The sequence below is a fragment of the Megascapheus bottae genome, chromosome 7 (genome assembly GCF_031878675.1).
Source record: "Megascapheus bottae isolate mThoBot1 chromosome 7, mThoBot2.hap1, whole genome shotgun sequence".
In the NCBI taxonomy this organism is placed as follows: domain Eukaryota; kingdom Metazoa; phylum Chordata; class Mammalia; order Rodentia; family Geomyidae; genus Megascapheus; species Megascapheus bottae.
In genome coordinates, this window is record NC_143515.1 from 68261807 (window position 1) to 68284726 (window position 22920).

At 40.2% G+C, this 22920-nt stretch overlaps 1 long non-coding RNA gene across 1 annotated transcript in view; it reads left to right on the plus strand.

Annotated features, from left to right (window-relative positions):
• Positions 1–22920, plus strand: part of LOC150061020 (uncharacterized) — a 102964-nt gene that overhangs the window by 31397 nt on the left and 48647 nt on the right. The window contains exon 4 of the long non-coding RNA XR_016536289.1: positions 19668–19759. This is a non-coding gene — a long non-coding RNA (uncharacterized LOC150061020). The remainder of the gene's footprint in view (positions 1–19667; positions 19760–22920) is intronic.

The following is a 22920-nucleotide window of genomic DNA, read 5'->3' on the forward strand; positions in this document are numbered from 1 at the left end:
AAAGTTCCTGATTTCTGTTTTAGTCACCATTCAATAATTCCAACTCAGGCCAGGCGCAGTGGCTCATGCCTGTAATCCTAGCTCTACTCAGGAGGCTGAGATCTGAGGATTGCTGTTCAAAGCCAGCCAGGGCACTAAAGACTATGAAACGCTTATCTCCGTAATGCCCAGAAACTTGAAGCCCCCCGGAAGGATCACCAGAGACCGAAGATCAATGCAAATTGCAATGAGTTGTTTATTGACGAGCTCGAGCATGGGTCTCTGCGCACTGATAGTCGAGTGCAGACCAGAGGCCACAAGCACAAAATTACAGCACCTTTAATACATTCTTTGGTAGGGGGCAGGTCCCAGTAAGCACTGGCACTACAATTCCATTAAATGATTGGCGCAATACAAAACGGGAGGAGGGTCGTGACTAGTCATTGGTCGGTTTAGTGAGCTGTTATGTTTTGAACTGATTGGCTAATGGGTGAAGGGTCCGACCTTGTACAAGTATAAAAATACAAATGAATGCAAGTATAAAAATACAAATGGCTAATCATAGGTTTATAGAAAATATATAGATATTTTCTACGCTCCTCATCTCCAATTAAAAGGGGAAGTGGGACTGTGGCTCCAAGGGTACCCTGGAGCTGAAGAGCTCAGGGACAGAGCCCAGGCCACAGAGTTCAAGCCCCATGACACACATAATAATTAATAATAATAATAATAATTCCAACTCATTGGGGAGAGTTTTGCAAAGAAGAGAACTGCAGGTGTTTCTTCAGGAATATGAAGAATTCCATACTTCAGTGAATGGTTCCTGATTTCTATTTTAGTCACCAACTCAGAAATGAATTCCAACTGAGAAAGGAATTCTGCTTTGGAGAGAGTTTTGGTACTACACTGTCCTTTCTTTCCATGAGTCTAGTCAATTGAGAGCAGAAATTTCCTCTATTTCTTGTCAGGAAGGCCGTGTGTGTTCCATCTTCAGAGTACTTGGCTTCTTCTAATTGTGACACTTCAATTCTCAGGAGTAACCATCATCTGTGAGGTGCTTTTAACATCAGTATCAAAGCAGTCTCATCCTCTAGTGAGTGTTCTGCACAATAGCAATGAACAACTTCCTTTAGGGGAAATTGGCTTTATCTCCATTTTTTTTAAAGAACAGCTTCCTTAGATTTCACTTATTTGAGTTTTACACACACTTCCTGTTTTGTACATGATCTGATACAGTATACTTTATCTACTGTATAAGCTAAAATGCTTATTTGCAAAGGTATGGATATGGATTGGAACCCAGATTTTCATTGCCTCCTCTGGCCACATCTTTTTTTTCTTTTTCTTTTTTTCTTTTTTTTTTTTGCAGGGGGGGGGGGGCGGGTCATGGGCTTGAACTCTGTGCCTGGGTACTGTCCCTGAGCTCTTCAGCACAAGGCTACCTCCCTACATCTGGACCCACAGCCCCACTTCCAGTTTTCTGGTGGTTAACTGGAGCTAAGTTTCAAGGACTTCCGAGCTGGCTTTGAACTGTGATCCTCAGATCTCAGCTTCCTGAATAGCTAGGATTACAGATGTGAGCCATCAGTGCCCAGCGTGCTCTCTCTCTCTCTCTCTCTCTCTCTCTCTCTCTCTCTCTCTCTCTCTCTCTCTCTCTCTCCCTCCCTCCCTCCCTCCCTCCCTCCCCCTCTCTCTCTCTCTCTCCCTCCCTCCCTCCCTCCCTCCCTCCCTCCCTCTCTCTCTCTCTCTCTCTCTCCCCCCCCACTCTCTCTCTCTCTCTCTATCTCCCTCCCTCCCTTCCTCCCTCTCTCTCTCTCTCTCTCTGTCATAGAATTTTATTGGTATGATTAAGGTGTTACCACTTCACACGTCAGGTAATGAGAACATTTCTTTTTTAGACAATGTCACCCCTTCTTTCACTTTATCCCAGTTTCTCTCTCCTATTTCTGCCCACTGGCCACATCTTTGAAATGTTTCCTAGTAATTTGTGTTCTGCAAGAAATGAAACTGAGCAACGGCTCTGCAGAAACTTGATAATGTTTTCCCTGAAGAGCTCCTTATTGCTTAGCCTCCTAAACAGTGGCCACCCCAATTTTCCCTCTCAGTGTGGGTCGGCAGCATGTGTGTTAGATGTATTTGGGGAGTTAGGGAGGACAAAAGATGTTTTAAAGATTTAAAGAGAAAATGAGCCGCTTCCATTGAACTCTGTCCCATACGGAAGTTATGGCCATCCCCCCACACTTTCTGGCTTCTGCCAGGATTGTTCTCCCCAGCTTTGCTCTGAAACGTAAAGCCCCATTGCCCACTGCAAGTCTTAATGAAAAGCAGCTCATAAGCAAGTTACGTAACCTAATTGTAATCCAGGGATTCACTTGGTTATATTATTTAAAGAAATAGCATCCATTTTCCATGACCTGATTTAGAAAAGAAACCCAGGGAAGAACAACAAACAAAACAAAACAAAAAACAGTTCAACTCTTGGTTTCCTGTGCTCATGCTAATCAGAAAGCTGATAAATAATTTAAAAAAACAAAACAAAACAATGACTTCTAAGAACTTAGCTCCAAATTGATCTCAAAGCAGCTAAAGCAGCTTAGAACAAATTATAAAGGATCATGAAAGATAGAGCTTATTCTTACAGAAAACTTAGTCATTAGTAAATGTATTTCCTCATTGATTAGACGCATGTGGCCTGTGCATAATGGGGAATGCTGCTGAACTGAGATTTCAGGAGGCTTCAAATCTACTTAATGTATCAACTTTGGTGTTTAGTCAGCACAAGTGTACCATAGTAGCTCGTGGTGATCATTGTAGAGAACACAGGAGAAGGGTAATAGGGCCTCTCCATACTGTATGCTACTGTTCTATAAATCTAAAACCATTCTAAAATTAAAAGTTTATTTAAAAAACCTGGTTAGGAGAACAGTTGGATACACAAATAGTAACACATTTATCCTTGTTGCCTAGTTTGTAGAAATAAAACTAGGTCTGCACAATAGGCAACTTGGTAAGTGGTATGATTGCTCTGTGAATTTCAGAGGATAAAACTTGATTAATCATCATCTTCACTCATGTTAATTGTGTGTCATTAATCAAGGGACTGTGGTCTTTACATAAACCTCATTTAATTGACTCATGCTTTGTGTAGCATTATAATAACATACTAATTACTCATGAACCAACCTCTCAACCTAACTAAAAGTTCTCCGTGACTTACATTGACCTATATGTTCCTTCCCTGTTCAGAATTTTCCTCTTACATTTTTTTAAATCAGACCCTTGCTCTTCTTGCTGTTGTATTACACATATATATGGGTCTAGACAATAGGCTATGTCTTTTTTGTTTGTTTTGTTTTGGTGGGTCATGGGGCTTGAACTGGGCCTAGGCATTGTCCCTGAGCTCTTCAGCTCAAGGTTACCACCCTACCCTTGAGCCAAGCTCCACTTCCCATTTTCTAGAGGTTAATTCGAGATAAAAGTCTCAGGTCCTTTTGTGCCAGGCTAGCTTTGAACTTGATCCTTAGATCTCAGCCTCCTGAGTAGCTAGGATTACAAGCGTGAGCCACTGCACCAGCTATGTTTGTTTTTGAACTTCTTATTTGTGGTCATCTGAGAGTTGTCCTTTTGGCTCAACATTCTGTGGCAAAGTTTTATCAATAATCTTAATAACTTTATTTTCTATATTCTATAGTACTGTATAGCAGGAGCATAGCACTACTTATATATTTATTATTTATTTATTTATTTTGTCAGTTGTAGAGCTTGAACTCTGGGTATGGGTGATGTCCCTGAGCTCTTCAGCTCAAGGCTACTGCTTTATCACTTGAGTCACAGCACCACTTCCACTTTTTTTTTCTTTTTTTCTGGTGGTTAATTGGAGATGAGTCTCTCAGATTTTAGTGCCTGTGCTGGCTTTGAACTGTGGTCCTCAGATCTCAGCCTCTTGAGTAGATAGGATTACAGGCGTGAGCCACCAGTGTCCAGCTAACAGAATTTATTCAATCATTTTCATGAATTCTTTATATATTGCTTTTAAAGATGAATTGTGCTATAATTGCTTACATTGAGGCAAAGGGAGATATGAAATATAACCATATATCAATATCCATGGGAATTGGTTTCCAGATGTCCCCCTCTCAGGATATAAAAATCCAAGGTTTCAGGGCTGGGAGTTTGGCCTAGTGGTAGAGTGCTTGCCTAGCATGCATGAAGACCCAGGTTTGATTCCTCGGGACCACATACATAGCAAAAAGCCGGAAGTGGTGCTGAGACTCAAGTGGTAGAATGATAGCCTTGAGAAAGTCCAAGGACAGTGCTCAAGCCCTGAGCTCAAGCCCAGGACTGGCAAAATAAATAAATAAATAAATACATAAATAAATAAATAAAATATATATATATATATCCAAGGTTTCAAACATCTTACATAAAATGATATAACAATTGCATGTAACTTATCTTCCCATATACTTTTAATTATCTCTAGATTACTTGTGTCTATAATACTAGATACTCAGGAGGTTAAGATCTGAAGATCATACTTTGAAGCTCACATGGGAAGGAAAGTCCCTGAGACACCAATTATCCACCAAAAAGACAAAAGTGGAGCTGTGGCTCAAGTAGTACCAGCCTTGAGTGAAAAAGCTAAGAAAAGTCCAGGTCCTGAGCTCAAGCCCCACTACTGACACAAAACAAAAAGAGAAGAAAGGAGGAGCTAAATCTATGTACTGAAGCTGAGATTGAAGACTGCCAGATCAAAGACAATTGCAGGCCTCTATAAGAAATTTCAATTTTATCCTAAAACCAATAGGAATCCTTGAGGGGATTTAATTAGAAGAACTATTGTTTACATAAAATAGAGAAGTACAAATGTGTGTTGTCTTGAAAAACATCAACTGTGAGAATGATAGACTGATTTTACTTTTTTTTTTTTTTCATTTTTTGCCAGTGGTGGGGCTGGAATTCAGGGCCTGGGCACTGTCACTGAGCTCTTCAGCTCAATGCTACCACCTTACCCTTGAGCCAAGCTCCACTTCCCATTTTCCAGAGGTTAACTGAAGATAAGAGTCTCAGGTCCTTTTGTGCCTGAGCTGGCTTTGAACCTTGATCCTCAGATCTTAGCCTCCTGAGTAGCTAGGATTACAGGCATGAGCCAAGCCTAGTGCTAAAGCATAATACTCTGCCACTTGAGCTACAGCATCACTTCCAGATTTTTCTGTTTATATGGTACTGAGGAATCAAACCCAAGTCTTCGTGCATGTTAGGCAAACACTCTACCACTAAGCCACATTCCCAGCCCAATTTTACTTTATAAGCAAGGCCTTTCTAATTCCACTTCACTTGTGGAAATTCGCTCATATTCTCTCCTACATGAAGACTGTTTTTCCTTGTATGTATCAAAATTCTCTCCATAAAGAGAGAACATTTTGTCACAAAATTTTGCAGTACCAAGAGCATCTTGTGATGGAAACAAGCATTTAAAATTAGCTGGAGTATTGCTGAGATAAACCTGAAGTGGCTGGGGGCTCAAAACTCAATTGTAGCATTAGAATAAGAGCTCTACAATGATAGTTCAGGAATGGGGATGGTAGAGTATGAGGAGGAGAATTGAGGAAACAAAGCTCAGGACAAGACATATCTCAGGAAATCAGAGTTTACAAACAGGAGTGTGGTAAAAATGGGACCAGAAGGAAGAAGAGTGATCAGGAAAATCAAAGAAAATTTGGTGCTTTTCCTCCAAACCTATACCTCATGGGTAGAGAAATATTAGGGGCTTCCCTGTTGGACGTTTGTCATTTTAACATCACTATTTTCTTGCTCTCTTCTTTTAACTTTTAAAATACGCTTTAGTTTTATTCTCTACATTTCAAATGATACACAGTTTCCTACAACATTAAAAAAACTTACATGGAATGTTTCAGTTGTGAAAATCTGAGTTGAGACTAATGAGAATCAATTATCACTTCAAATATCTTAAAATCATATGTAAAATAATACAAAAATGTGATGACAAAGTCAAGATTAAGAGAAAGAAATATGAGAAAAAGGAAGCCACAGATGCCAAAAATAAGGTGAACTCAAGTCAAAGCAGTAAATTCCAGTTAGGCTATAGTAACATGAAAAGGCCAGATCTGAAACTAAGAACATAGAGCACAACACTAGAGATTAGACAAACACATGTGCGAGAACATACATGACTACCCACTTGAGAAGGGCAAAGACCTGGAACTGGGATTCCTCCGTTGGTAGGTATTGCTTAACATTTGTTATATCCATGATAAAAAGCACTTTACAAAGTTATCCCAGTGGCCTATAGATGTAGTAAAATTGCTCTGTAGCTGATGAGAGCTGGATAAAGTCTCCAATGTGTATGTGGGAGTGTATGTACGTGTATGTCGGTGGGGGGGGAGGGATTTTTTGATGTAATAAGAAAATAAGCTGGGCACTGGTGGCTCATGCCTATAATTGTAGCTTCTTGGGAGGCTAAGATCTAGCAATTGTAGTTCAAAGCCAGCCTGGTTAGGAAAGTCCATGAGACTCTTATTTCCAATTAACCACCAGAAAACCAGAAGTGGAGCGTGGAGCGGTGGCTTAAAGTAGGAGAGCACAAGCCTTGAGTGAAAAAAAAAAACTCAAGGAAAGTACCCAGACAGTTCAAGCCCCAATAAAAAATAAAAAAGCAAAGTCCATATTTCAGTATTCTTAAGGTACATTAATCCCCCAAACTAGTATAGGACCCATAACATTTCTTAAACCTTGGCAGGAAAAAAATATAAAACATCAAACTAGAGTGACCATGCAGGGGTCTAAAATGAAGGAAAACACCATCTCTCCCTCCCCTTCCAAAGCTCATAATATCGAAAAAGATTTAGAAATGAACCCTGGTGAGGAAGCACTCACATACACAACCTTGGGAATAATTTGTTTCCTAAGAAGTAGCTACAACAGCATACAGAGAGAGACTACTAGATATTTAGGTTAAAATAGTTAAGGAGTCGGTACTAAAGGTATGATTTATAAAAGGAAAAATGTATTTATTGGATCTCACAAAATTTTTAAACTTCTAGCTGAGAGTATAGTTCAGCAGTAGAACATGTATTTACTTAGCATGCATGAAGCCCGGCATTCAATCTTTAGCACTCTAGAAAAAAAATTCAACTTCTGTTCTGCAATGTCTACAAATATGGTTAAAAGATAAGACATGGACTGGGAGAATGTAGTGTAAAGGAACTAGAGTCTGGATATGTGGCTCAACCTTCTGAGCACTTGCTAAACAGCCAGGGGTGGGGAGCTGAGTTCAAACTCCAGTACAACCAATGGGATTAGAGAATGAAAATGTGAGAAAAATTAAAAGACAAGAGAGGAAATCTGAGGATATAGCTCAGGGATAGAGCATTTGGCTCCCATGTGCAATGCTCTGGGGTCGATCCCTACCATGGAAAAAGAAATTGGTGGGGCCGGGAGTTTGGCCTAGGAGTAGAGTGCTTGCCTAGCGTGCACAAAGCCCTGAGTTTGACTCCTTGGTTACCACATACACAGAAAAATCCAGAAATGATGCTGTGGCTCAAGTGGTAGAGCACTAGCCTTGAGAAAGCCCAAGGACAGTGCCCCAGCTCTGAGTTCAAGCCCCAGGACTGGCAAAAAAAAAAAAAAATTAGAGAGGGCATCACATACCTCTAACAGGGGTTCCTAAAGGAGAAAATAAATGTGAAGTGGCAATGTTCCAAAGGATGACAGGCCAAACATTACTATACTTAGGGAAAGATGCTAAGTGCACACATTGAAGAATCAGTCAGGAACACACACACACACACACACACACACACACACACACACACGACACTACCAATGATGGGGATACAAAGAGAAAAAACCTCAAGGCAACCAGAGGCAAAGACCTATCATCATCATGAAAGAAAACTAGTAGACTGACAGATTTCCCAGTAGTGACGGTAGCCAACTTGAAGACTTCTCTCCTACCTTCAAAGATAAAAGAGAAAATAACTATTCAATCTAAAATCAGACATGTACCTAAAGTAAAGTAAGAGGAATTAAAACATTGTCAGATTAATCCAGTTCGACTATAACTCACAGATGATCACTGGGGATCTATGAAGATCTGTAGAGTAGCAGATAAAAATTGAGACAAAAGTGAAGACATGAGAAGAAAAAAAAGCAATACCCCCCCAAAAAATGTTTAGAAATTAACAGGTAGACATAAAGACGTTTATACAAATATTTATTATAGCTATAACAATAATTACACTAAAAATGAAGCATAAGTAAAATACCAGTCAAGAGTAATATGTGAAGCCAGGTAGTACATGTCTGTAATCCCAGCATTTGAAAGTCTGAAGGAGCAGGATCACATATTTGAAGCCAGCTTTAGCTATCGAGTGGGAACCTATCTCGTTGAGACATCACCCACAACAACAATAAAACAAGCAAATAAACAAGAATAACGTGTTAAGTAAGAAATAGGATTTCTGAATTTAAAGAATAAGAGACCTTTTATCGTTCGTAAAGAGGATACAATTCTTGATTAACTAATATTTAAGAGGATATTCTGACAAAAACTAAGGAAAAATTAATACATTCATATTTGTGCACAGGAAATAGAAAATTTAGTTGAAAATTCAGTTGCTGCGTATAACTGGCTTAATAAAGTCAAGCCATTGGATATACATAGAGTCTTATGTCCAGTAATTACAAAACCCATCATCTTTCAAGATCATTTATTATTTAATATGTGGAAATCTTAAAACATATATATTTTTTTGATCATGGGACTTGAACACTGGGCCTGGGCGCTGTTTCTGAGCTCTTCAGCTCAAAGCTACCACTCTACCCCTTGAGCCACAGTACCACTTCTGCTTTTCTAGTGGTTAATTGGAGATAAGAGTCTCACAGACTTTAGTGCCTGGGCTGGCTTTGAACCATTATCCTCAGAGCTCAGCCTCCTAAGTAGCTAGAATTACGGGCATGAGCCACATACTTTTGAGGACTCAGTTTTTAAAAGAAAAATAATAACAAGTGTGAAATAGAAAAAAAGAGCAAATAGGGCCAGGAACTTGGCCTGGTGGTAGAGTGCTTGCCTAGCATGCACAAAACCCTAGGTTCCATTCCTCAGTACCACATACATGGAAAAAGTCAGAGGTGCTGCTGTGGCTCAAGTGGTAGAGTGTTAGCCTTGAGAAAGCCCAAGGACAGTGCTCAGGTCCTGAGTTCAAGCCCCAGAACTGGCAAAAAAAAAAAAAAGTAAATGGCAATGAAATATATCAAATCAAGCTCAGAGCTCAAATAATGTAAAAGGGGAGTGGCTCAGGTGGTGATACTACATTAAAAAAAGGAATGAATAAAAATTAAACTTATCTTAAATTGTAAGCATTAGAAAATAAATAATAGGGGCCAGTGTTTGGCCTAGTAGTAGGGTGCTTGCCTAGCATGCATGAAGATCCAAGTTGGATTCCTCAGTACCACATACATAGGACTGGCAAAAGGAAAGAAAGAAAGAAAGAAAGAAAGAAAGAAAGAAAGAAAGAAAGAAAGAAAGAAAGAAAGAAAGAAAGAAAGAAAGAGAGAGAGAGAAAGAAAGAAAGAAAGAGAGAGAGAGAAAGAAAGAGAAAATAATCAGAATTAGGAAGTAGAAAGAAAAAGATGAAAACCAATTCATTACATGAAAAATACTGCAACAATGCTACCTCTTTGATAGGATTAAGAAGGAACAATATTTTATTTACTTTTGGATAATTTTATATGTCTTAATAATTTAAAAATACTTCAAGGCTGGGCACAGTGGCTCATGCCTGTTATCCTAGCTACTCAGGAGACTGGGATCTGAGGGTCAAGGTTCAAAGCCAGCCGGGGCACAAAAGGACCTGAGACTTATCTTCAATTAACCTCTAGAAAACGGGAAATGGGGCTTGGCTCAAGGTAGGGCGGTAGCCTTGAGCTGAAGAGCTTGGGGACAGCACCCAGGCCAAGTTCAAGCCCTATGACTCAAAATAACAAAAAACAAAAAATCTTCAAAACTAATGATACCTAAGATTTCATTAAAAAAAATGGTAGGCAAACTCTGGTTAGGTTGACTTGAGAGAAAAGAGAAAAGGAAGAAAAGAAAAGGTGGGAGAGATGAAAGAAGGAAGCCAGGAAGGAAGAAAGGGAAAAAAATGGAAGAAAGGACCAGAGGGCCAGCAACTAGGCACAAATAAATAACACTGACAATGAAATGGAGACTTAAATGTACCTGCAATAGAAATACTTTGACCAAATTAGCACAAATAATTATGAAAAAAACTGACATGGATTTTTAGCATGCATTTTAAATTTTAACATGAAAAGAAATAGAAAATCTGTCAAACTTACAACCAGAAAAGAATGGAATAATAGTTAAATCTACTTCCAGGAGGAACATGAGGTCCGTATGACTTTATAGGCAAGTTCATTCCCAGAAAATGAACTAAAAAATGAAAAGTTCATTTTACAAGCTAGTATATCCTTGATACCAATACCAGACAATGACTATACAAGAAAGGAAGATATAAATCAACCTTAGTTGAAAACATAAATGTAAGAAAATCCCAAACAAAATAATAGCAATTCAAATCCAAGGATGTTTTTTAAAAGCATACAAATAGGATAATTACTATAAGAAAAATTTTGCTATTTCATTCCAAAACAAAGTAAAGGAAAAAAAAACATGTGACTATCTCAGAGGATACAGGAAAAGCATTCAATAAAATTTAACAACCATGATTCTAAAGAGCATAAAAAGCTAACTGGAAATAAGGAGACTTTCCTAACCTGAAAAATAAAATCTATAGCAACATTATATTCAATGGTAAAATGTTGAAAGCATGTTTTTAAATTCAGAGAAGAATGGATGATTTGCTTTCTTTTTAATTCAACATTACGCTGAAGGCCCTATGGAAGGAACTAAGAAGTTGTATAAGAATCATAATCATAAAACAAAAACTATTATAGCAGATTAAATGTAATTGTTTTAAATCCCCAATGTCATAATCCTAACACTTCTACCATATTCATGTCTAGTTCTGATACCTGCTCTTTCTCTTTGAACTGGGTTCTTTGTCTCTCACAATATTGAGACTTTTTTTGTTTCAATAATACAATATTATAGAAACAATATATACAGAATAACAAGGATTGATGCAAATAGGCCTTTATCGTGAGGCTTTATATCTATCTGGTTAAGTGCTAAACAGTATTTACTGTTTGTTGTTATAGTTATTAAGAGACTAAAATTTCCTCTAATGTCCTCTGTCTCTTCTATTGGTTTTAGGTTTCCTTAATATATGTTTTCTTAAGTAATGTCTGAGATATACAGTGTGGAAGGTCCTGGGGCTTGAACTCAGGCCTGGCCACACTTAGCTTTTGTGCTCAAGGCTAGCACCTTACCACTTGAGCTACAGCTCCACTTCCAGATTTTTGGTGTTTCATTGGAGATAAGAATCTCATGAAGCTGGGCATTGGTGCTCATTCCTGTAATCCTAGCTACACAGGAGGCAGAGATCTGAGGAGCGCAGTTCAAAGCTAGTCCAGGCAGGAAAGTCCATGAGACTCTTATCTCCAATTAATCATCAGACACTGCTGGAAGTGGAGCTGTGATTCAAGTGGTAGAGTGCTAGCCTTGAGCACAAAGCTCAAGGACAGTGCCCAGACTTTAGTTCAAGCCCCAGCACTAGAGAAAAATAAAGTTTCATGCTTTTTCCTGCCTGGGCTGGCTTCAGTCCTCGATGTTAAAATCTCCTAAATAGCTAGGATTTTAGCCACTGGTGTTCAGCTACAACATGTCTTTTTAATATTAAGATTAGGTTAATGAAACGGGGAAATGTACATACTCGTATACTTCTCCACATCAAGGCCTGATAGTCTCCCATTTTTTCCTGCAATATCATTTTTACTTGAAAGAAAAAACAAACCAGGGAAATTCTGATTTGGCAATCTGGCAGGCATTTTCTCAAAACAATGAACAAAATGAGCGTTGCCACTTCAAGGAGAAAAACTGACTACATCTGTTGCCAATGATGCATAGTTGAGCTTTCAAACCAAAACTGGAATTTTGGAAAATTTGTGTCCACCACTATGAGCTGCAGTTTTCTGATTTTTAAAAACCTTTCGTGATTAAATCAGTAGTGATATAAATGAATGCTTATTTTGATATCACATAATGAAATCTGTCAACATATGTAAGACATGCATAATTTCAGTAAATTTATGTTTTCTAAATGACCAAGAAAGAAAGACCAATGAGTTTTAAAAAATTTTAAGATAATAATACATTTTTTATCTTTATGATTAAGTGGTTACATATATTCTACAGAACTGTAATATATTCTTAGCAATTATCAAAATCACTTTTTTATTTTTATAATACTGAGCATCATTGTTCTAGGCCACAAAATTTATAAATGTTGGAATACACAAAAACCTCTAGACTGGGGTCAGGAATTTAGCCTAGTGGTAGATTGCTCACCTAACATGCATGAAGACCTGGGTTCAATTCCTTGGTATCACATACACAGAAAAAGCCAGAAGTGGTATTGTGACTCAAGCTCTAGCCTTGAGAAAGCCCAAGGACAGCATTCAGGCCCTGAGTTCAAAGCCCAGGACTAGCAAAACAAACAAACAAACAAAAAACAACAACAAAAACCTCTCTAGACTTGCATAGAATGAAAGGGTTAATTCTTTGAATATCTAGCAATGAAACCATTTCTTCCCGACATGGTATGTACATTTCTCCCTTTACTAGGGATTTGGTTGTCCTTTCTCTCTGACTTATTATTGCCCTTGCATTGTTTAGATCTAATACCTGCAGATCAAGGAGACCACAGGCCTTTTGTCTCTTTGAAGACCAGTGAATTATGTAAATAAGTTCACTGAGATGATTTCAGATTGCAAGAAACTAAGTTTAAGAAACTATTACTTGCTGGAGCTGGTGGCTCACACTGTAATTCTAGCTATCTACTCAGCTTGAACCCAGGAGACACTTATCTCCAATAAACTATTAAAAACTAGTCAGAAGTACTAAAAAGTCAGAACTACAAAAGTCAAAAGTAGAGTTGTGGCTCAAGTGGTAATGCACTAGCCTTGAGCAAAAGAAGCTCAGGGACAGGGCCCAGGCCCCGAGTTCAAGTAGTGAAGAAAAATTCAACTGGTTGGATCCCAGAGAAATACATTTTCTGCATGCAAGGCTGAAATGATCAGCTGCCATGTTTGTTGCCAGCTGTTTGTTGACCCTAATAAATGACATGGGCTGGGTGGAAGGTAATATCTGTCTGCAAAGCTCTTGATCCTGGGTTCTCAGTCATGGCTGCAAAGAAAATTCTCCCTCAGATTTTTTTTTTCTTTTTTTTTTTTTTTTTTTTTTTTTTACAGAACTCCTGCAGCTGTCAGGCAGGGCAAGAAGCCAGAATACCCAGAGAACAACTTGAACAGGCATCAGCATAGTTCCCGCTCAGTACAGGGTTTACAACACAAAGTATCCTCTTCCTTTTCCTTTTCCTTTTGAAGCCAGAGAGAAGCCTTTGATTTGAGCAGTGATGTTTCTTGTAGCCTGTTGGGTGTAGCTGGGCTCAGAGCACAGAGCTGGGAAATACCTAATTCCCTGAGTACTCCATGAGTCCTCTGAACATCACTGGATAATTTCAGGGTACAAATGAGGTTATAGTTTTGCCTTTAAATCTATACATCCTCTCCAGAAGCTCCTTAGTTTGCTTGTGTTCTTATTGAGAACACCCTGGGCAATCATTTTCAGACTTCATGGCCTCTGATAATGAGGAAAGAGCTTGATATTCTGGTTTTGTTTCTGTTTGAGGAGTGTATGCCCAAAGGAATTGTATGTGTCCCAGATTCAACACAGCTGTTAATTAGAGCTGAGAACACTTGGTTGACCCCTATGTGGCTAATTGCTAGAATTGAGAAGTGTCTCTAAGGGTTTCATATGATAACAACTGAAAATTGTACTGTGCCTCACCTAACGCTTCTGGATCCAGTTCAGAATGAGAAGCAATCGGCTCCCTGCGGCTCCTGGCACGGGAGAGACAGCTATGTGCTGAAGGAGCAGTATTAAGGATTCTCTTCAGTGATTAAAACACCCACATTTCACTTTGGATGTGTGGCTTGAGGCAATGTACTCAGAAAGGCTGGTGGGAGAGCAGAACTGTGCAGTGTAGCATGTGTGGCCTGCTTCAGGGGGCTTCCACTACTGCCTCCCATTGCAGCTTGATACCAGCACCACTTCCAGGCCATTTCGGTGCAGTGAAGTGTGGTTGACTCCTGTCAGCACCCTCTCCTGTTTCTGAGGGGCTGTCTGACACAGCACTGCTTTTCCCCTAACAATAACAACTCTCGCTCTTAAAATATGTACAATTTATAGAAATCAACTAGCTCCTCTCCTGTCTACTCTGTGGGCAGAAAACACAGTGGAAAGAACCAGCATTAAAAAAGTAAGGTGAGGAACTGGGTCTAGGTAGAAAAGGAGATGAATAATAGAGATATGAGACGTAAAGCTGCAAGTCAAAAGGACTGATAAGGATGATGGCCAAGGAGAGAAGAATGGGAGAAGAGGAGAAGAAGGATGGAGGAGTATGGATAAGACTCAAACAGAGCAGAAAAGGGAGATAGTTCTTCTTACTTTCTTTCCAGGTCCTTGGGAGAAGGGGAAGCAACCAAGCTGACAGTGAGTGTTTTGGCCTTCTCAGCCAAGAGACCCAGAGCATACCCCAGATAGTGCCTTGGCTGACTCCACTCCCTCAGCCTGGCCCAAAGAGAATGGCTTTGAGCCAGCATGTAAAGAGAGACTCATGATCCTTTTTCCAGAAGAGGGTCAAACCATGGGTCCAATTCCAGGAAGTTACAGCAACAGAAAAGCAACCTAGAGTCATCCATATCCAGGTCCAGGTTGTGAGAGATACCCAAAGAGACTTAGAGGAAAAAGAATCAATTTCACTGTCTTCTAGATTTTAGCTTGGCTTTCTAGGGTACACTGTTCTAGGGACGGCTGGGGACTCTGTAGATTTAGAGTCTTTAATTGGACCTTTCATCTCTCATTCTAAATAGTTGGAATGCCGAGCTTCCTTTTTTTTTGCCAGTCCTGGGCTTTAGCTCAGGGTCTGAGCACTCTACTTGGACTTTCTCAAGGTTAGGAGCTCTACCACTTGAGCCTCAGCACCACTTCCAGCTTTTTTCTATGCATGTGGTACCAAGGAATTGAACCCGGATCCTTGTACATGCTAGGCAAGCACTCTACCACTAGGCCAAACTCCCGGCCCCCTCACCTCTTATTCTAATGGATACTTTTCACCAACAAATGTTCATGGATTCCCTCATGAGTGCTTAAGTTATATTGAACAAGAATAAGGGAAATGCAGACAAAAAAGGTGGTTGCAATCTGTAGGCAAAGTACTGGGTAAGAAAATGCTGTTGCGCCATATGCGCCACAGAAGGGCATTGAGTTGTTAGGAAAATTGTACAGTGTATGCTCAGTTTGTACAGCGGGGAAGTAGACCAACGAAAGCTCAGTCAGTGAGACTTCACTCAAGCCTATGATTTAAGAAGTGCATGGATAAATCAAAAAGGTTGATTTCATTTGCTTGGGGATCTCATATTAAGAAGCATGAAGAGCCATGGTCTTCTATCACTGTAAATTTCCCTGAAGCTTTATATGTTAAGATATTTCAGACATGTTCTATTATTTTCCAGAGTCCTCCTCACCCCACCAAAGGTGTTGGGGATGGAACCAGGGCCTTGAATGCTTAAGTAAGCATTCTACCGCTGAGCCGCACCTATCCCCAGGGCACTCACATGCTTTAAAGAAATCATTTTTACTCTCAGAATTGGGAAAATAGTGTAGATTTAACCTGTTCTAGCCTTCCTCTATTACACTTGAGTCTATACTGGTCAGCTGACCAAGACAAGGTTAGACAATCAGTAAGACATAGGATTGCAACTCAGGCCTTACTCTCTATTGAACTTGTCACAAAGTATATAAATACAGTTTTGACATGAAATTATTGTTTCTTTTGCACTGATGGGAATTCAACCCATGTATGAAATTATTTCCCATAATAGATACTTATGCTTAAAAAGATTAATTTCATGTTCTGCTTTCTTAAAATATATAAACACTGAAATACAGATACGTCAAAAAGTTAAAAATCCTCCACAATCCCAGAATCTAGCTTACAGAATTGTTTGATGATTTTTGAAAATCATTGGTGGGGGAGAAATACGATGGAAGCATACATACATATGAAAATAGAACAATAAAAATTATTTAAATCCATTAAAATTGTTTAAAAAGAGGGAAAGGGCTGGGAATGTGGCTTAGCAGTACAGTGCTTACCTAGCATGCATGGAGCCCCCGTTTGATTCTTCAGCATCATATAAACAGAAAAATACAAATGAAAAATGAAGCAGAGCTGTGGTTCAAGTGGTAGAATGCTAGCCTTGACCACAGAGAAACTCAGGGACAGAGCCCAAACCCTGAGTTCAAGCCACAGGACCAGCAGAGAGAGAGAGAGAGAGAGAGAGAGAGAGAGAGAGACAGAGACAGAGACAGAGACAGAGAGACAGAGAGAGAGACAGAGAGAGAGAGAGACAGAGAGAGAGAGAGAGAGAAAGCCAAGTACCAGTCTGTAAACCTGTGTCTGTAATGCTAGTTGTTTAGGAGGCTGACATCTGAAGCCTGTGGTACAAATCCAGTCCAAGCAAGAACATGCATGGGAATCTTATTTCTAGTTAGCCACCAAAAAGCCAAAAGTGGAGTTGTGACTCAAGTGGTGGAATATCAGCTTTGAGTGAAAAAACTAAGGAACAGCATCCAGGCCCTGAGATCAAACTTTAGTAAAAGCACACATATACACACAAAATAAATTAATTGATTTTAAAAAGGGAGGGGGAATAACCAAGAGTAATAGAAGGTACAAATTTGGTTTAAGTACATTATTTGCATGCATAGATGTATCATAACCTCTTTTTGTACAATTCTTTTTTGTTCTGGTACCATGGCTTAAAGTCAGAGCCTTGAGCTCTCACTTGGCTTTTTCTACCCACAGCTAGCACACTACCACTTGAACAAAGCTGTCAGTCTGACATTTTTCTTAAATGGAGGTAGAGTCTTGCAGGCTTTCTGCCCAGGCTGGGTTTGAACTACAATCCTCAGATCTCAGTCTCCTGAGAAGCTCGGATTACAGTTGTGAGCCAGCCACTAGAGCCAAATAATAGATGTATAATTAATATATGCTAATAAAAAGCAGAAAAGCTTAAAAAATCATCTATATGACTTTCATTTGTTCTTTACATGAAAGGGATTCATTGCAGGAGTAAATGTCCCTGGACCCATTTAAGGAGCAATATTTCTAATGTAGTAGAAAGAAGCTAAACTTTGGAGGCTGAAGACTGGAATCAGACCTTGTTCACTCATTATTAGCTGTGTGTAAGTCAGTTAACTTCCCTAGGCCTTGATCTCTCATTTGCAAAATGATGAAGTTGGGGTGGTGGGGGGGTGGGGGGTGCTCCAGTGATCCACTTCAGATGCCTGTTTTGAGTCTGAACTTCAAAATCAAGTGTTGTAAACTTGGAACAGTTAATTAAAACAAAACAGTATCTGATGTTTTTAAAGGAATGTAACAGCATGTTAAAATAGACCTCTTCCTTTCTTGATGTTTTGGCTGAGGCTCCAAAGCTGAGAGAACAATAGGTTTAAGTCTCATTCCCTGCCCCCACTTCTGCATCCTGAGGTACAGGACTGTGTAGGCAGGACTTTTAGAGTGGCCTAGAGTCAGTATTGCCATGATTAGACATACATACATCTCCAGGCTTTACAAGAGAAGGTTAATAAGACAGGGGACCCAGATGCTGTCCTCAGACTTCACTGGAAAGCTGGAGGTAGAGCAAAGCCAGTGCACTTGTAGAAACAGTAGGGAGGTTTATGCCAGGTGGACATGAAAAAGAGTTGGATTTGAGTTAACTTGTAGATCCTAGCTACAAGTTGATGATCCAACATAGGAAACGCCATGTAAAATGGTCTGCTGGAATCCAAGAGGGGAAGATGTTAAGAGCCTAGTTAAGGTAGGCATCGTTCAGGCAAGGGAATGCTAAAGAAGGATCTCTAAACAAACCTTCAAAGCATTGCACTAGAGAAACATCCATGAGATCCACTGCTCACCAAGGGCACTGTGGTCACAACTGTAAAAGCCACGCAAGTCCTGGCCTCTTGTACTCTGACCTTTATCTCCTGGGCCCAGCTAGTACAAGAGGAGGCAAAAGAGATAGAAAGACATGGCCTAGCCCTTTTCTTTACAATTTTTTAAAGTCTGTGTATTGTTCACAATAAAGAGAGAAGTGTTCATTTCAGTAAGAAAGTAAGGTTTTGAGCTTGGCAGTAGTAGCTCACGCCTAGCTACTCAGGAGGCTAGGATCTAAGAAAGTCAGTTCCAAGCCAGCCTGGCAGATACATCTTCAAGAGTCTTGTCTCCAACAAATCAGCAAAAAGCCAGAAGTGGAGGTGAGGCTCAAGTAGTAGAGCACAGCCATGATTAGAAAATACGAATGAGAATATTTGACCTGGAGTTTAAGCCCTGGTACCAGTTCAAACCACAGAATGGCAGAGAACTGGGGGGGGGGGGCGGTGAAGGAAGAAACAAGGAGGAAGGCAGGGAGGGAGAAAGGGAGAGAGGAACAAATTAAAGTTTAGATATTAGATTTGGTTAAACTTTTTTTGTCGTTGTTGCCCCTAACAGGATCTGGCAAATCTTGCTCAGTTTTTCTTATTCACAGTTGGTACTCTACCACTTGAATCACACTTTTAGTCCAACTATTTGGTTCATTAATTGGAGATAAGAATCTTTCAAACTTTTCTGCCCTGGCTAGCTAGAAACCACGATCCTCAGGATCTCAGCCTCCTGAGTAGCTAGGATTACATGAATGGTGAGCCACCAGTATCTTGGAATGAAATTTGCAATACCTGAAGGTAACCAGAAAACTACCAGTAGGGAACTGGGAGTTTAGCTTAGTGGTAGTGCTTGCCTAGCACACACGAAGACCTGGGTTTGGTTCCTCAGCACCACATAACTCATAGAAAAAGCCAGAAGTGGTGATGTGACTAAAGTGGTAGAGCTTTAGCCTTGATAAAGCCCAAGGACAGTGCTCATGCCCTGCATTCAAGCCCCAGGACAGGACAAAGAAAACTATCAATAGGAATGACAGATTTGAGACAAGGGATAGTCATGAGACTGGGCAAGTTATTTTCTGCTTGAATCCTCACAAGTCCATTTTGTCCATAGTAGAGGAATATTTCAATGGGTTGGGGGAGGACTGATTGCAAAAGGAAAAGACCACAGGGGGTTGTAGTCTAAAAATTAGACAGTATGACAGTGGAGGCTAAGGATAGCCCTAGGTAAATTGGGCAGGAGTTTTAATAAGTGGTTAAATGGGGAAGAAAAGCATGATGGATGACTTGTGAGCTTCTAAAGTTTCTAGCCTGAGAAACTGGAAGATGGTAACGATGGATCATAATGTCATTTGTGCAGTTAAATGATCACACACTTAGGTCAACAATGCTGCATTTTTGGAACTCTTCAATTGAGTTCCTTCTGAGCCAACTTATGAGTCATATAAAAGAATCAATCTCATTACTTTTCATTTCCCCTTTCTTTTTTTTCCTTCAGTCCATCATTTATCAAGCTTTTGTTAAGTGCTGTCTGCTGTGCCAGCCACTGCAGAGAAAAATCATCAGGACACAAGGTCTATTCCCAAGGAGGTCAGTCCATCTACTTCATCCATTCAAGGTAAATTGGAATGGCCCTGGTTTTTGTGGCCTTTGCCTCATGTACTCCTTATGCTAGTGTTCTTCAGGTAAAAAGATCAGAGCAGGGGCCAGGAGTTTGGCCTAGTGGTAGAGTGCTCACCTAGCATGCACGAAGACCTAGGTTTGATTCCTCGGTACCACGTACATAGAAAAAAGCCAGAAGTGGTGCTGAGGCTCAAGTGGTAGAGCTCTAGCCTTGAGAAAGTCCAAGCACAGTGCTCAGGCCCTGAGCTCAAGCCCAGGATTGGCAAAAAAAAATCAGAACAGCCGGGATCGATGACTAATGCCTATAATCCTAGCTTCTCTGGAGGCTGAGATCTGCGGATCTTAGTTCAAAGCCAGCCAGGGCATTAAAGACCGTGAGACTCTTATCTCCAATTAACTACTAGAAAACCAGAAGTGGCACTGTGGCTCCAGGGTTAGGGTGGTAGCCTTGAGCTGAAGATCTCAGGGACAGTGCCCAGGCCCAGAGTCCAAACCCCACAACCAACAAAAATTAAATAAATAAATAAATAAACAAATATTCTTCTTAGCACCTACTATGTAGTAGGCATTTTTCTAGACACTGAGGGCAGGCAACTTCTATTTAAGTTGGGCACACTACCAATAAACAAGAAAATCACTGACATAAAAGGAAAGAAAATCAAGATGATGGGATAAATCATCAGATAGTTTGGGTTTTTTTTTTGGGGGGGGGGCGGTTGTTTGGTTTTTTTGCCAGTTGTGGGGCTTGAGCTCAGGTCCTGAGCACTGTCCTTGGACTTTTCTCAAGGCTAGAGCTCTACCACTTGGGCCACAGCACCACTTCCAGCCTATTTCTATGTAAGTGGTACCGAGGAATCAAACTCGGGTCTTTGTTCATACTAGGGAAGCACTCTACAGCTAGGCCAAACTCCCAGCCCCATCAGATAGTTCTTTAGTGTGGGTGGTCAGAAAGTTTCTATAAGAATGTTATAGGAAAAAAAAAAAGCTGAGTGCTGATGGCTCATGCCTGTAATCCTACCTATTCAAGAGGCTGAATTCTGAGGATCTCGGTTTGAAGCTAGCCTGGGTTTGTTCAGAAGACTTATCTCCAATTAACCACCAAGAACTGGATGTGGTGCTATGACTCAAAGTGGTAGAGCATTAGCTGGACACAGTGGCTCATGCCTGTAATCCTAGCTACTCAGGAGGTTGAGATCTGAGGATCAAGGTTCAAAGCCAGCCCAGGCACAAAAGGACCTGAGACTCTTATCTCCAGTTAACCTCCAGAAAACAGGAAGTGGGGCCTGGCTCAAGGGTAGGGTGGTAGCGTTGAGCTGAAGAGCTCAGGGACAGCACCCAGGCTGAGTTCAAGCCCTTATGACCCACAAAAAAAAAAAAAAAAAGTGGTAGAATATTAACTTTGGGCAAAAGAGCTCAGGGACAGCAAGTACCCAGGCCCTGAGTTCAAGCCCCACTGACAGAAATTTAAAATAAAAAAACGGGCTGGGAGTGTAGCCTAGCAGTAGAGTGCTCACCTAGCATGCCTGAAGTCCTGGGTTCAATTCCTCAGTACCACATACACAGAAAAAGCCGAAAGTGGCATTGTGGCTCAAATGGCAAAAATCAAGCCTTGAGGGAAAAAAAAATATGTCAAAGGAAAGTGGCCAGGCCCTGAGTTCAAGTCCCAGGACTGGCAAGAAAAATAAATAAATAAAAAGAACTTAAACAACAGGAAGGAGACCACTCTGAGAAGGAAGAGTGGGTGAGCAAGGCTCATTTACCCAACCATCCAGAAACAAGGACATACTAAACCCACTAGCACAACAATGTTCATTGCAGCACTATTCACCATAGCAAAGATATGGAACCAACCTAGATGTCCCTCAGTTGATGAATGGATCAACAAGATGTGGTATTTATACACAATGGAATTCTATGCTCCTGTCAGAAAAAAAACGACATCATCCCATTTGTTAGGAAATGGAAAGACTTAGAAAAAATCATATTAAGTGAAGTAAGCCAGACTCAAAGGAACTTAGGCTCAATGGTTTCCCTCATTCGTCATAATCAGTAGAAACCTTGGGCTCTACTAGCAGAGATTTGCAATAGAGCAAAATCTTGATACAAAAGGACATATAATGTGAAGCTAATTGAAAGGACCTCCAGGATAGTGAAACAAAAGCCATATAATGAATGATTGTTGTCCTTAATGTACTATGTTGTCTCTCATCTCCTTTGCTGTCCCTTGGTTATCTCATATTGGTATAGTATCTCACTTTGTTATCTGATATATTGAATTTATTTGTATTTGGATATTTGAAATTTGATAGGGAAGGGGGGAAAACCAAGACGGGTGGGGGGTGTGGGGGGGGAGGGAAACGGGTACCAAGACATGTGAAAGGGCATCAATGTATGTGAATTAATGCACCTTCTATCTGGCAAATGTCATGCAACCCTTTTACTAATTACAATAAAAAAAATAAATCAAAAAAAAAAAAAAGATGCCAAGGCTCCATGCAAGAGCATACACTGGGCGCACTGGGAAATCCAAAAGGAGGCTACCTGAGCAAGGTGAGGAGAATGGAATGACATGGTGCTGGAGAAGCAGACAACAATCAGGTACCCCAGAACAAGGCTTTAAAATACATATAAAGTTTAGCTGGTCCTTAAGTACAGAATGTATGATATACAATGCGTATACTTCCAAACATGTTCCAAGTATTGTTAGAACTGCTAAAATCTATACCTTAATTCATTTATTGCTAGTTGCCAGCAGTTCATACCTGTAATGCTAGTAACCCAGGAGGCTGAGATTTAGGGATCCTGATTCAAAGCGAGCTTGAGGAGAAAATTCCATGAGATTCATCTCCCATTAACCTGCCAAAAGCCAGTGATGGAGCTGTGGTTCAATTGGTAGAGTGCCTGCCTTGAGTGAAAAAGCTAAGGAACAGCACCCAAGCTCTGACATCAAGCCCCAGTACTGGTACAAAAAAATTAATCAGATTCATACTTAATATTTAATTTGACTTGAAAAAGCTAACGAACAAGAGGGTATATGCAAAGAACACATGAACTCCAGGGTTTAGTAAAGGACTTGCTGGGCAGAGTATAGGGAAAGCCATTAACTCTCAAAGAATGATTTGATGATT